Genomic DNA, 16,436 nt, shown 5'->3' with positions numbered 1-16,436 from the left:
TGGATGTGTCTTTGCCTTCATGAATGTGTGACGGAAACACCAAACAGGCGTAATACACATGGCATTTGATCCAGCTAATGGCAGGGGCAGGAAGTAGGGCAACAGCATTGTGCTTTTGAAGTACGCTTCTTTTCGATGAGAAATGTGGGGAGAAAACGATTGGGCTTTAGAAACCTCTGATGCCGGGGTCAGAAGCACCGGCTTTTGTTCCACTGCAAACACCCAGTCTGACTTTCATCCTCTCATGTTTGTCCATTTATAACATTCATTTTTTTACCTGGCTGTATTAGCTATGAAAACTAAGCCCCAAGCCCACTCGAATCAGAGCAACAACCGCAGTTACTCTGACATACACTGAACAAAAGTTAGAAAAGCCACATTTAACTTGGTGGTTGTGAGCTTAAGTAAAAGATCCCGGATATTTTCAACCTGACAGGTGTGACAAATAAGTTCATTAAACAGAATAACCATTACAGAGGCGCATCTTGTGCTGGAGACAATAAATGGCCCTTCTGAAATGTGCAGTTTCTTCCTAGAACACAATGCCCAAGATTTCTCAAGTTTTAAGGGTCCAATTCGCACCCTAAATGCAACAATGTCTATCAGAGATGTTGCAAGAGAACTGAATGCTAATGTCTCTATCATAAGCAGGCTCTAACAAATTTTCATGCAACCGGAAAAGAAACTGTCCCAGAGATTGTCATCTGTGTGCTCATAATCCTCGCCAGGGTCTTGACTGAATTCCAACATTGTAATAGACCTCAATTGGTAAATACTCACCAGGCCATTGGCACACTTTAGTATGCAGTTGACGGATTAATCCCAGTTTCAACAGTCCTGTGCAGTATCTCAGTAAAATTGTTTAATGTGGCGTCTATATTTTACATTTAATGTAATACATGCTTATAGATTACCTCTCCTCAACAAGCTTCAGTTCTCATCAACTTGACTGTACAAAGTTAAAACAACAATGCAAACTGACTGTATATTCTTGGAAATGGCTGTAAGGCATCTTTGATGTATGCTAGCTCAAAACAGTACACACAACAACAATCCCACACAAACTAGATTACCATATGAAAAAATAAGATTTTCATACTGTTCTGACAGAAGTATTCCTAGCTTAAAAACACATCTGATATGAATTGTGAACATGGATTCAAAGCTGTTGCATACACCCACACACTACCAGAGAAAACCCTTTCTGTGGTTGGTGGCACTACAGTGATGTAACCACCAGGCTACTCAATTCCAGGGCTGATATCATGTGTTCCATCACTATGGTTACCGTGCTTAGAGTGGCATCCAAGTGGTTTCGATAGCAACACGGAGCACCAGCGGAGCTGCGTATAGCAAAACCCTGACCATGCACTGTTCATTTCCGGGCCTTCTTGAAATAAACACTAAACAAACACACAGCTGTTTTCCTATCCTTCTGGGGATCTGAAAACCAGAATTAAATTTCCCTATTCCCCAACAATATTCCTAACCTTTATCCCTACCTTCACCAAGCCCTAACCCTTAAATCTAAACCGTAATTCTTATATCTAAAAGTACCTCAATTTAACCCTACGCCCAACCATAAATACACTTAATCCCTAAGCCAGGAACAGACATCTTTGTTATGGGCGGAAAGAAAATATTGTGTGAACCATATATCAGGTTTTACAATCCTTGTGAGGACTTCTGATCCAAAGCAAGATACCTCATCAGAACAGTGAACCTCTTAACAAAGCCCTCATTAATGATTTATCTGAATATCTAACAAGCACATAAAATAATGCCATAAGTCATTCTCAGAAATGTCTCCCATGGACATGAAAAACAGCCTGCATCTTTGGATTTATTGCTAAAGACTGGTTTTACGTTCAAATGTCTTACTCATGCAGAGCTGTGGTCCATAAATCAAGGTTAAATTCCACCCAGCACCTCTATGTCTCCACTTCACTCGCCTGTATCTGCAAAAAAAAGCATACAAAAATGGAGCGCGTGTCTTTTCTCTCCTTTGAAATTTATATATTTATTTATCAAAGTATGACGACCATGCTGTGCTTCTAAAAATGCTAATTCCTATTGGACCTCCACATTTAATTTGTTACAATTTGAAATCAAAATGGATTTCATGTGTAAATATACACTTTGTTCCGAATGAATTACAAACACAAAACAGTAAAAAAAATATAATCTTAACATATTGTTAGTTTGACTGTTTTTAACAATGTTTGGAGCGCATGTGCAGACAAGCATATCCATAAAGCGACCAAGTAGTGTTTAGCATTTTACTAGTAAGGCATACTTGCCAGAACATTAGGAACCAGGAGTTTAATTTACTTTTGTATATTCACTACATACAGTCTAAAGATAGCGGTGACATCGTACTGCCTTTGATATTATGGAGTAAACATGAAAGATATTGAATTTATTACGATGTTTGAGGAAAAGCGTGACAAGTACCCTACCCAGTAATTCTAAGCCTTGGAGAGTCATGAATTTCTGTTGATCCTTTAACTTCTGCTACATATGCAGGTAGGCTTACGATTCTGAGTAGTAACAGCCCTTGTTTACTGTAGATTTTTCCCCTTACCATTAATGGATGAGGAAAGCCTGTGAGCGCCGATCTTCAGATCTACCCACAGATGTTCAATGAGGTTCAAGTGTTTCAGGTGGGCTACTCAAGTAAATTGAAAGACTTGTCTCAAAGCCACCCCAATGTTGTCTTGGCTGTATTCTTAGGTTTGTTGTCATGGCGAATAATTCATCTTCACCCCAGTCTCAGGACCATGGCGCTCTGGAACCAGTTTACTTCAGGTTTACCTCCATTCATCCTTCTCTCAATCTTATCACTGCCACTGAAAGGCATTCTCATAGCATGAAGATACCACCACCATGCTTTATCGTAGGGATGGTATTAGCCAGATGATGAGCAAAGCCTTGGTTCCAAGGTATTGGCTTATAGGCCTAATAGTTAGATTGTGGCCTAATAAGGTGAGAATCTTTTTCCTCATGCTCTAAGAGTGTTTCAGACATCCTTGATCTGCCTTTTACTCAGGAGTGACTTCCATCTAACCACTCTATGATAAAACTTTTATTTATGAAGTGCTGCAGAGATGGTTGTCCTTCTGGCAGGTTATCCCATCTTTTCTGAGAAACTCTGAAGCTCTGTTCAAGTGGCAACTGCGTTCCTGGTCAGAACCCCTGACCATGGACTGTCTTAATGGTTGGTTAGATAGTTTGACCGGAAGGCCAGCTCAATTAAGTCTTGGAGGTCTTGAGCGTAGTTTCTTGGAATGAAACGTAGTTTCTTGGAATGAAAGACAGTCATTGACAAATGACTTCAGATCCAAAATGTTTGCAGACTGTAGGACTATCTGGGTCATGTCTTGTAAAATGGTTTTGTTGATTTGTGGTATTTCCACAATAGTTCACCCCCATTTTGCATATGTTACATATGTAGGGCCCTATAAAATCTGTTTCATTTTTTTTGCCAATTCCGTTTAATTTTTCTGTGATTTAATTTTATACACAAAAAAATGTAAGACATTCTGAAGTTTATTTTAGAAAGTGGTTTCAGAAAAGGTACTAGAAAAATACAGTGCAAATAGTAAACTTACATTCTTTTTAGGAGGACATCTTAGGAGGAGCTGGCAGAGCAAGCTCTTATTTTCAAACTGTCCTGAGTATTTCATACAATACCTTCACTGCAGTACTGAATGTATTGTACGATACATTCACTGTGCCTCAAAAGAATCCCTTGTATATTATAATGGCGAGGGACAATATATCGGGCCTGTATTTATAACACAATCCCTTTCCGAAGGCAATGTGCACAAGCAGATTAACAACAATAATAACATCAATACAGGATTTATTTTTTACATTAGTAATGTCCCTCTACATTAACTTACTTAAGTTCCAACAATTTCTCAATGTGCTCCACCGTATATTCTTTACCAGATAAAGTAAAACATTTTTGTTTACATTACATATAGTTTTTCCTTTGAAAATTTACTGAATATACACCGCAGACTTATTTAGAAGGCACAACTAGATAACTTGAAGTCCTATTGTTGCTGCCGAATGTATAACGTTTCACCAGCAACTTTTAACCTGAAGGCAAAATACAAAAACCGGAGGCCTTAATGTTGCCTACATGACTAATCAATTGTAGCCGATTGTAGCAATCGAGTTGTGACAGCTAGCTACCTTTGGTTAATTGTGGCTCAGACGATGGGTAGGCCACCTTCTTTATATCAATGTGACAGCCACTTACGCAGAGTTCAACCCCAACGTGTGTGTACAGACAGCCAGTTACGTTTCTCTGACCTCACTCGCTAGTTTGTACTTCGAACATCGGGTGCAGGATGTAGCTCTGCTCTGACGCTCGGGCGATAGTAAACTGCCTGAAGCTAAAGAAAATAGTATTTCAGAAAAATATTCAGTTTTTCTGTGGCGGCGCATCACAATTTGGCATCAAAATAAGTATGACAATTAAACAAAATATATAATTCTTTAAATTCTGTGTTTGTCTGAATTACGTGTTTACGCCTGGATTCCACAATTCCGTCCACGTTCTCCTCAACGTGGAAATTATAGGGCCCTACATATGGCTTTGCTTTTGTTCAGTTCTTCTCCATCTTCATAGTCTAGTCAACCACTGAAGGCACCGCCAGGGCAATTCTCAGGATAGCTTAGCATATTCAACGAGATCTCGTTAACGGAGTTAAAGCCTCACACATCCACTTGAAAAGGCATATTAAAAGATCAGACTTTTGAGATTTTATTAATCGATATCAGATCACTCAAACAAAGATCTATTTTATTTAACCGATTGTTTAATTAAATTATTTTAACCCAGCCCTATCCAATGTACTATGTCTAATCAAAAACTGAAACCATTGAAACAATGTAAACTCTCGAAAAATACAAATAGAAACTAGGTAGATTGGTAGTAATTTTTTTTGCTAAAAGACATAACTATAATAACCCTGGTTTCAAGTTAATACCATTTTAACAAAACAGACAGAAAAACAGTATTTATAAAAATGTACCAATGTATGTTGAGGGTTTTGTGTGACTGTTACATGCATCAGAGGGAAAACAAATAAGCTGCAACTAGTTAGATAGCTGCAATATGTAACTATTGCTTTATAAAGCCCTTGTAACTATATGGCCACAGATAAATTTAATCAGCAAGATGATTTACAAAAACAGTAATATAATGTCCCTAACACTGTACATGCTTTATGCCAGCCAATAGTCACATTTTTAGCTAGTTTAAAGTTAGACTAGTTTAAAGTTTTTAGCTAGTTTAAAGTTCTTTCACTAGGCAGGAAAAAATACACAATTTCAAAACTATATAGCTGGCTTGGAGAAAGCAGCCTATATATCGTTGGGTACATTTTGTATGTGCACCTAGCAAATCCTCCCATAGCCTGCGAATGGCTAAATAAACAAGCCACAAGCAGGTGGATGTCAGTTGCAAAAGTAGCCCTTATATTTTGGCTCCAGCACTGAGTAGTTCATCCCTACCAGTCTGGACAAATTACTGTACATGTCTAGGCCTAATTGATGTGATCCTCATTAGGTAGGCCAAATGCCGTTGTCCTCAGAACAGGTAAGCGGACGCAAAATCACACTGCGTTTGCAAGCAACAGGTAACAGATTAGGACATTTGTTTCTGCCTCAATCTGCACATAGCTAGTCAACCAACGAGTCAGGCAGCCAGTCAGTTAGGTAGGGTAGGGTGAGGGACCAGAGCTGACCCAGCTGCCGCTAAGCTGGGCAGTGCTCTCTTCGTGAACACGCCCAGCTCTTTATTTAAGCAGAAATGAAAGACAAACGCTCATTATGTCAGTGCTGGAGCAGCTGGGTGGAGGGCTTGGTCTACATGGCTGGGGCAGAGTGAACCAGACTGGGGCCAGCTAGTGGCAACAGATCAGGGTCTGGCAGGAACTGGGACCGAGCCATGCTGCTGAGAAGTCCCTTCATAGGAGTATGAGGTCATAATACAAAATGGGTCTTCTGTCATAATTCCTCTATGCATTCTGGTCCCTTAATATCCATTTACCGCCACCTGCTCCGACACCCCTTACATTATCCCCAGAGAATCCCAGCAGTCATGCAGACCTGGGCTTAACAAGCTTGACAGCGTTACAGGGGACTTCAGTTTAGTTCTATACCATATCACAAGGCACACCAGGAAATGAATAATAAACATAGATGCCTTACCCAGATCCCATTGGTAAAGCCTGTTTAGCCTCATCCACACCAGAAGTCTCATGGACACCATGTGAGATGACTGTGAGGGCATCCCACTACAGGACAGGGCCAAAAGGGACAGCCAGCCAACATCCAGACCCTCCCTCCTGAGCAGGCAGCCACACACCCACCCTCTGGAGCAGGCAGCCACACAAAGGGTGCCAAGACACAGAGAGATACCTCATAAACAATGGCCTCAAGTCAGGTCACACTATGCAGCAATGTTCATGACACTCAGTGGCTTATTGTTGCCTCCATAGTAGACATTGTCCACGACGGTGCTGACACTGACCAAGTCCGTCAATTAGAGGAATAATTACAGGCCTAATAGTAGGGTGTCAGGTCACGTGACCAAACTGTGGAAGCTGTGAGAAGTCTAAAGGCCATAAATTACTAACATCTTTAAGTTGGTCATCAACATACACAAAATGTGAAAAACAAGGATGTAGTAACTGTTATTCTTGGATCTCATTTGCAAGAAGTGGTATGAAAAGAAATTGTTTTCTTAATTAATGAATTGTTCCAAAATGTTAAACTCAGGTTTGTGCAGAATGGAATTTGGCATTGAGAAGAATAGGCTGGTAGAGTGGTCTAAGCACCATCACTGCACCACATACTGTTGCAGCTTGAGTGGTCACATCTTGAATTCTGAAGAGTATAATTTGGGTGAAGGCCATTATTTGCATTCTCTATTAATATATCTTACTTTCATTTGAATTATGTCCTAAATCAGACCTAAAGATGTCAAAATCAATGACATATTTGAAGTAAATTTTTTTGAAGATTCTGATGTCTTCATGACAAGGAAATCACATTGACCTGTCTGTACACCTACATAAAACACTGACCTTATTTGAAATAGATCAACAACCTCCTATGGAAGAAACGAATGGTACAATAATGCAAAGAGCCACACGTTTTGCCACTAGGATTTAAAACAAGATCTCTGATTATACAAGAGAACCAATAACAATAACATTTATTTAAAAATGTGTCCCGCACACAGACAAACAGCATATGCACAAAGCAAAGAACCTGATGACATTGAAAGCAGTCATGTCAAGGGACCAGATGAAACAGATTTGAATAGGCACATCTTTACAAAATCCATGCAGTGACAGATTAGCCTTTAATTGAACAGAGGCCCAAAGGATGAAATGAATGGCATTGCTCTTCTGTCAATATAACTGTGGTGAATCCTAACTTCCATTTGAGTCAAAATGTATCTTTGTAATAATGCACTGATGTCAATGGGAGACCAACCTAACAAACAGATTGCTAGGCAATATGTAGGTTGTATACTGTTAGCCCAGTTGAAGAATTACAGCCCCTTTTTTCCCAACAGAGCTGACATCATCCACATCGTGAAGAGAGCTATTTCTAAAACCTGAGTCACTCCTTTAGAAAACCCCTGCAGGGCATTAACTACACAAATCATAGCAGTCTGGCCTTGGCTGAAAAGCAGATCCTTAAAGGGGAATTTTACCAGTTTAATCCTGTGGTTTTGTTGTTTTAATCCATAGTAGACACATGGACAAAAATAATATTACATGTCGAAACTAAGTCTAGACTTTAAGCTTTCCTAGGTCCCCATCAGTCCTGATGCGTCTTATGATTAGTTAAACTCAACTCCTACAACTGCAAAAATGCCCCTTTGAGTTGAGTGGGCGGTATTGTTCATTGTTGAACATGTAGGGCGTATGAGATGGTCACTCTGCCATTAACGATTACTTTAGATAGCAATGTTTTCACAAACCAAAATGTTGGTCTCCCCATCATGACCAGCTAGCTAAGCTTATCCTCTTCTGCCCATAAAAAAAACATTTAACATTTTGTAATGTCAGTGTATCTGATTTTTGCATTTAAATTAGGGGAAGAAAATCCACACACAATACTCAACATATTGAAGTGAATATTCATCATTATCATGAAATGAAATTAAAGTAAAATACTACACTGAAATCTCCTTAATGTTATTTAACAAATGCACAACACACTGCAATTGCCACTGTGACACAGTGCCGCAACGCAAAACATGGCTTCCCAATGACAATGAACCTACCTCTGGTGTCCCGAAACGACGAGTCTGAATGCTAGATCAAAGCATAGCATTAGTGCACTTGGTTCTGCAGACTCATATTACACCATGGTTGAGTCGAGTCATGAGTCAAACCAGCGATAACGTCACATTTGTACACTCTCAGTAAGTGTATTGCTCCAATGATCTAGTCATAAGAGTTCCCAGGAATGACCAGGCCAGAGGCAGGTCTCTCTCCCATGGAAAAAGCTGGAACCACTTCAACTGGCTTAAACTTTAGACTAGATGGAATGTAATTCAGAGGGCAAAGAGGGTACGAAACACTTGGAAAGGAAAAGATCCTAATCCGCTATGGGACAACTGGGATGCTTGGAGGTTTCACTGTGAAAGGGTGTGAATATCAAAACCTCCACACAAACACCCAGCATAGCACATCCACTATGTAATGTGCTGCAGGTGAGGATTAGTTAGTGCTTCACTTTATATTGATTTTGAGTTCAATTATCTGGCCTCTCATGACCTGTTCAGTTTCTCTCTTTACAAATACACGCAGCTATCTTCACCCACATTCACCTTTCGCAATGTTATCAGTGACTCAACACTTAAAACACTTATCTGGGAGTTATTCTGAGCCCACCAGTCAACACGTTTGTGTGCAGACATCTGGAGCATGGAGAAAGGGTCTAGACATGGTCTAGCAGACTCAAAGGAGAAAGACAGAACTAACAACTCAGCCAGAACTTAACTACTCACAGCTGACATCAACGGTCACATCAGCTAGTAATACGTTCCCAAACGTTTATTGTATCACGACCCAGCTGAAGCAGTCCATTGTCTTGTGAACCAACAAACAAATCTAAACTGGATTAGCAAACTGCCAGAGCAACATTAAAAAAATAAAAATAATATATAAAAAATTCACTGAATTCTATTTTTGTCAAAAAAATGAATTTCAACATTAGATTTGCCTGAGAGCAAATACGAGCACACTGTCAGCCCACAATAACTCAACAGGGTGACTACACTGCAGGGCTTCATGCCAAATGGCCCATTGCTTATTTGCCATGGTTTAGGTGTTTCACACATGGTAGATAAATTTACATAATGCAAAAGAACAATATAGATTGTAGAGAGGAAAGCCCCAACAGCAGCAGTTCTTTCATTTGATAGTGTGTGGATAAATAAAGGAGAGGTTTTGCTGAGAAGTGGACCGGATCAGAAACCATCCTGCTGCATTGCTTGACCAAAGGACCACACAAGGCCAGAACTGATCCTACACTAACGCTGTGGTGGACTCTGGAGTTGCATTTAGGCAAAGATGGAATTTTGTGATTTGATGCGAAACCCCCCCCCAAAAATATAATAAGGTTGTGTGGACCCATGCCTTATTCTGACATGTCTATTCTCTCCCTCATCTCCTACCCTTCGTGTGTCTGTGTAGGTGTGGGAAAATCTCACCACTTGTTAGCTTGAATCTGACGTCATTGGTAGGTTGCAGCTTGCACTCAAACTAACACAAAAACCACAGAGGATGTGAATAAAACAATATCAACAGCCAAGAAACATGAACAGTCTCAGTTAAGTATATTTTCAGGTACAAATTCTGAGACCTGTGTTCATCAGATTACTTGAGACCCATGTGCATGTCCAGCAACAATAAACAAGGGATGAACTGCAAGCCTGTATATGCAGAAGTAGCCCTTCAAAATAAAGGTTTTTCTTAATTTTTTTTTGCACCAGTCCACGACCCTTTAAAAACCTTTGCCAACCTAAATTTGGATTGCGTGCCACCAGCTGACTAACGTAGCTCTTTGTTATAGTGCTGTGACTGCAACTGGGTTTGTTGACAAACAAATCTAAGAGATTCAAAGTAAAGCTACTCAACCAAATTGGTAGAAACACTCGCAAAACATCAATGGATTGTAGTCACACTTGACCTCGGAAAAACAGCAACTCAGCACCGTATAGAGCCCTGCATCAGTTTGACCGCCAGATGGGAGAATTACGATTTTAACATCTAGACAAAAGACAGCCAGCCAGTTTGGCCGAAGGTAAAAAAATGTTTTGGAAGAGTATTACAGACACATTTGGGGACCAGCATGAAATTCAGTCCCTGCTGCCTGGTTAATATAAATAGGAAAAGTCGTTATAATTCTGGGAGACAGTTAAATGCAAAAATCATGCTGTGAAATCAGTACATAGGCTTCCAAGAGCCACAGCCTCCAGGTAAACGTGTGGTGCCACAGCAGTGTATTTTATACTTGGGACCATTTTTATTCTTTGTATCACTGTGGAAGTACTGCATTAAGTACTGCATTAAGTACTGCATTAAGGTTTCTGATCAATTAATTTTTACAAAACAAAGAACGATGCTCTGAGTTCGGGTCAACTATTTAAAACAAATCAATAACAAATCAGCTTCTTTAATTGTGCTTTTAGCAGATGGAGTGTCACTGAATAATTTGTATCCTACCATGGCTGGCATTTCTTGCAAATAAACTGATAGATACAAATTATGCACTCATGTTCGCCAGATAAGACTACTTTTGAGAAGGTTTTAGGGATATGTAGAAGTATTTTTGTCAACCCTTATGACATGGTAATCACCATTAGAAAATCAATCGTCGAACACCACATCCATGGCCTTGCTTGAAATGAACTGCCAGATAGTAGTAGGTTTGGCTTTTAAAGCCAATAACGAGTAAACATGGGTGAAGGGTGAAGTCACAGCTACGTTGTTTGTATACAGTGCAGTCCATTAGTATTTGGACGGTGACACAGGCTTCGTTTGTTTTGGCTCTGTACTCCAGCAAAGAGGTTAAAGTGAAGACCGGCAGCTTTAATTAGAAGGTAATTACATCTATAAAACGTGTAGGGATTAATTCCCTCATATATTATACACAGCCAGCCCCCCGGCCCCACCCCACCAAAATTAACAGTCTTAGTCCTCATATTCAGCACCTGGTAGCAAATCCTATTTCTCCGACCTTCCACCCTAGGCAGCGCTGTGCCAATTTAATTGGCCCTATGCTGGGCCCCTGGTGATCAGAAGAATGCTGAAACCGGGATATGAACCATGGCAATCCTGATGAAGTTGTCCAATGAAGCAGCAGCAAATGCAACCATCAGGGCAACCATCTTCACTGGATTTCAACGTACAGCCTCCATTAAAATGCTACTGTATGTCACAGACATGGATCAAGTAAACATGCCAGTTTGGTTTGTGTCTCCATATCAGACATTTAAGGACTTTGTTCAGGGGGGGGTTCTCACAAGACCACACTTCAATAGAAAAATAACTAAATGGGATGGTGTAATTCAAAAAGAATGGATTGAAAAATGCCTGGGATCATCACATTTCTCACCCTGTTTCAACCAGCTGCAGGAGAAATGGCGCATCCAGCCATTGGAGGAGTGGCAAGATCGGTCACAAGAGGTGCATTAATTGGCAGGGCATTAAGTCCACTGAATTTGTAAAAAAAAAAAACATCAAGGCTCTACATTGACCTTCTCCCAAGGAGGCATATTGGACTGTGTCCTTCAAGACATCACCTAACCCTAAGTTACATAAGACAAAAATAACAAGAAAGCCTGAGTGAGAGCAAAGCTACATCCCTGAAACTAAAATACAAGTACAGCTCAACGAACACACTGTTCACTGAACATGGCAGATCCACTGGCTGAAGTTCCATATCCAACAGACAAGTAATGAGGTCAAATGTGCAGATCTAGCATAAATACCAGCACTACAGCCAAGTGACAGGCTGAAAGACAGGCTGGATTGTGTTCAACTCTGGTCAGAAAAAGGACAACATTTTGAAACACAGTAAAGAGAATAAGCCTTGGCCTCCTACTCTGACATCCCCAGTATACAAAAGAACCAAGAGTTGAGATAATCAGCTATAAGCCAAGTCTTGATTAAAAGCGCACATTCACTCTTCATCAAACAATTCTCTACTTTGGGCTCTCCTCCATACCAAGGCGCCCAGGGGAAAAGGATATCACAACTAAGTCTAAGCGTTATACTGTATACCTGGGCATGCACCAACATTCTAGTCAGCCAGTCACATGGTACATTTGTACACAAAAGAGAATATGAATCAAACATTGTAACGTGACTAAAAATTGCCAAAAACATTATCAGCAGCTCAGGGCTCCGGCTATGCATTTGGCTTGTTACGTTTCTAGCTTGCAAGATAAATCTTTTGGTTACAGTTAAGAAAATCAAAAAAAGAATCCCTCTTGGATCAAGTGTGAGAGCAGGTTTTGAATAAGTTGTATAACCTTGAGCCCGGGTGGCTGTCCTTGGATTTCGTTTTATTCTTGCTTGCAGTTGTTAGCATTTAACTCCAGTCCACTATGGGAATTCACTTTATTAGCATTGTTGTTTAGAAAGAAACATAGGCCCTTCTGGGCGCCACAGTTACAACTGTATGCACCAGTTTGGTACAGGGATGGTATGAAGCCATGAGAATTTGTATACCGCCCAACTGTAGTCACAACAACCTGAGGCCTTGGATGCAGTGATCTCAGTAACAGGTGAGGCAGTAGGCAAAAAAATAAAAGGGCTACCTTCTTTCCAAGAAAGTGAGAGGCCCTTTCTTGGAAGTCGACTGCACTGTTTGTTTTGAGCCTGTCACTGAGGTCATCTGCAGCCCCGGGGCGGTTGATAGCCAATCACTTTCACTGTATCGTAGATTCTCATTCATCGGAAGTGGGGCCCCTCTACACCGGTTACGACTAAAATTAACAAATAAAGAAAATGTATGTACAGGGGCTACTGTTCAATAAGACATCTGTGGTGTTCAGTTGACTTCACCAAGCAGAAGAATACATTTGGCTTTTGGGCCACTTGATTCCATGTGGTTTAAAACATTCCCTGTCATGAGCATCAGACCCCTGATCTCATACCACATTTTCATCACTCCTTCTGTGAGGGTGTCACTTCCTTTTCCCTCCCTTGTCCAGAAGGTGAAAATGTGTCTAATACATATGTAACTGAACTCAATAGACAAGACCGACTGGTTGACTCAAAGTGCAAGTGGATTCAGGGGAATAAATGTCTGTGTCTACTACAGACACCACACCTTGCTAGAAATGGCTTCCTCTCAGAGCTAACGATCTGGATCATGCTCTCCACGTATGTTGTTTTACACACACAGTCGCGTTTCCCTTCTCACATCACCTTCTTCCAAACCCACAACAACTTTGATTGGCTTCGATGGGGCCTACACATCCAAAGCTGAAATAAAACCACTATTCCTATTCAAATTTACTTTGAAGGCTGGCTGGCAGTCTATTGGAATGCACATATTGCACAAGCAGTCTACGCGACGCTCTGGTCGTGAAACCATCAGCGTTTTCTGTGATGAGGTAATCTTTGGTTTCTCTACAACATAGCCAGTGTTACTAACAGAGAACTGTGACTCCCAATAGCCAAAGCTTGCACATTAAATCACTATTGACTGCCTGGGTCTTGTTTGATTTGTAGCAATAGTTTAATGTAGGCCATCCTCTCCCTTCTGCTGTTGTTTCAGGCTTGCGTTCGAAATAGTCCACACCTTATTTAAGTTTGTTAATCTAAGCTTTTGTTTACAAAGCATGTATCAAAATATTTCATATGCTGTCCATTACTGTTTAACAAAGAACTGTCTTATGGACAAGCAGTCAGAGGGAGTGAGCACAGAGCAGGAGTGAGCACAGAGCAGGAGTGAGCACAGAGCAGGAGTGAGCACAGAGCAGGAGTGAGCACAGAGCAGGAGTGAGCACAGAGCAGGAGTGAGCACAGAGCAGGAGTGAGCACAGAGCAGGAGTGAGCACAGAGCAGGAGTGAGCACAGAGCAGGAGTGAGCACAGAGCAGGAGTGAGCACAGAGCAGGAGTGAGCACAGAGCAGGAGTGAGCACAGAGCTCTGACGGGAAAGTGGATGATGGCAGATCCTTCACATGCGCAGGAATCTATTTATCAATATATACAAAAAATCCAACAAACTCTGGAACCGCAGGCACTCCATAATGTTATGTAATAGCTCCCATCTGACACACATAAACAGTTGTTTGAAAGTCTGCCAAAGTCACAGCTTTGTATTGGAAAGATTCCGGCTACATCAACACATTTAGCATTGACAGGAAGACTAAACAGATACTACTTGCATGCTGTGTTGACAGTGACAGGACAGCGGCACAGATCAGGTTGGCACAGGCGGATCACATGTTTACAGAAAACAAATGATCATCTAGTACAAGGATGTTTAAGCCTTTGGCCCACAAATGTCCCTTTTCTGTCTCCTCAGGCTTTGAGTAATGTTTACAGTGCGACTGGGGCAGCATTTTACACTCATGTCTTAAATGTCCCAGGGTATTGGGGGTCAATGGCAACATCGCAATATTCACTGTCACCTCCACTGAAACCTCAAGGGGAGAAAAATTTTCCACAATCCATGTGAGCAGGTAGATCCATTAAAGATAACATGGTAAAAGGCAATAAAACAGACAGGGAGAGGAGTTACAAAGGGGCACAATAAGGTAGTATTGTTTTGTTTTTAGCTAGACTTGATTTTATTGTATTTATTTTTAGAAAGAATGCTTCCCTGCTGAGCTGTAGACTACTGGAAACAATGAATCACACCTGCAAAAGGTAGTGTTGCATAACTGGTGTGTATTCACCGGTAACCAAAGAATTTCCACAAATTATTGCTGTAGCAAAAATTTTGCAACACCGTCCAAATGAGTAACAAGAGTGTCCCTGGGGGCCACATCTTTTAGACAAGCTACAACACTATTGGCAAACAGTCAAGAAGTTAGTCAATTATACCACAATGACTGTCCGCATAATGTTTGTGGTCCCAGGTTAACGTTAGGTGTCTTTTTTCCCCTGGCACTGTATATCCTGGGGTGGTTACACAATAAAATCGCGATGGTTTCTGTGGTTAGAACTTGCTAGAGCAGAGGCCAAATAATAGAGGTTCAAAAATAGAGGCAGGGGAGGGGTAACGTTACTGCTAGTTCAACTACCATAGTCCTGCAGATTCGGTTAAGAATGGTTAAAGTTCAAGTCGAATTCGTTGCTTGTCGAGTGATGGTCGTGCACACTACCACATTATATTGAAAGTTATAGTTTACGTCCCAGTAACGTTAGCTAGTAGTTAACGTTATGACCCCAATTATACAACGAGTTAACTAGTCTATGTTAACTTAATTATTTAATAAACATGTTCAACAAGGATGGCAACTAGCCTACAAGCCGAAAAACTCCACGATAAACCGTCCGAGTTTTTCTTAACTAAATGTAGACAACATCAATTCAAATAGATGGCACAGTGGGTTCCTTTTGAGGAGCTTACTAGTTAGCTCACGTACAGTAGTGGGGGGACATTTTCTATGCTGTCAACAACAGCTCGCCAGCTAGCATGAGCCAAAAACCTGTATGCTACAATCAAAGGTCGAATTAAATTCACATTTATGGGATTCGCTACATACGTTAATTAGATATGGTAGCTAGCCAGAGCTAACAATAATTACAGTCAAAGTCACGCTTGAATGTGATTTGCAACGTGACAAACGTTACTACAGTAACGTTACTTAGCGTACCTGGTTAACTTAGCAAACGTTAGCTATTTAGCTATCATGCTAGCTAGCAAGTTTGGTAATGCCAAACCACCTGAAATAGTGTCTACTTACGTTTTCGGAGAAGTGTGTGCTTAAAATAGCCCCTCTTCTGGATGCAATGGAAGGTTTCTATACTTGGCTATTTGTGTTTGGATTTTTCTGGAACTAGCTAGTTGACCAGAATTTAAGCTAGCTAGCTGAACAAGATAGCTAGGCTAGCGTTTTACACGAATTCCCCTTTCAACATTTCTCGGCACTGACTGTGGTCTTTTTTATGCATGTTTGGCACCCAAAAGAGATAGTACTGTGAGAACTGTGTTGTTAGATAAAAACAAAAATACTAGCTACTTATTGTGGAAAAAAAAACAACGTATTTGGCAGCTAACTAAATGTATGAAACAGATGACGTTCTTTCCTTCATTGATGGACCAAAGCGCAGAAGATCCCTCCTCAATGGGAGTCTAGCTCAGGGGAGTGACATTCTCTATACTCTTTCCAGTCATTGGTCAAAATCTAGCGTACTACAAATTTAG

At 40.7% G+C, this 16,436-nt stretch overlaps 1 protein-coding gene across 4 annotated transcripts in view; it reads right to left on the bottom strand.

Annotated features, from left to right (window-relative positions):
* ppm1ba (protein phosphatase, Mg2+/Mn2+ dependent, 1Ba) overlaps positions 1-16,383 on the bottom strand; it is a 34,987-nt gene extending 18,604 nt beyond the window's left edge. For 2 of the 4 annotated variants that reach the window (XM_010888772.5, XM_010888771.5), the window contains exon 1: positions 15,976-16,383. The gene's annotated coding sequence lies outside the window, so the exon portion shown is untranslated. Of the gene's footprint in view, positions 1-6,228; positions 6,248-15,975 lie in introns of those variants that run through there. The other 2 variants (XM_010888773.5, XM_020046524.3) reach the window with 2 other exon arrangements.
* Positions 16,384-16,436: the final 53 nt, after the last annotated feature.

This window comes from Esox lucius, chromosome 5, assembly GCF_011004845.1.
Source record: "Esox lucius isolate fEsoLuc1 chromosome 5, fEsoLuc1.pri, whole genome shotgun sequence".
NCBI classification, from domain to species: Eukaryota; Metazoa; Chordata; class Actinopteri; order Esociformes; family Esocidae; genus Esox; species Esox lucius.
This window is presented reverse-complemented; position numbering and strand designations above follow the sequence as displayed.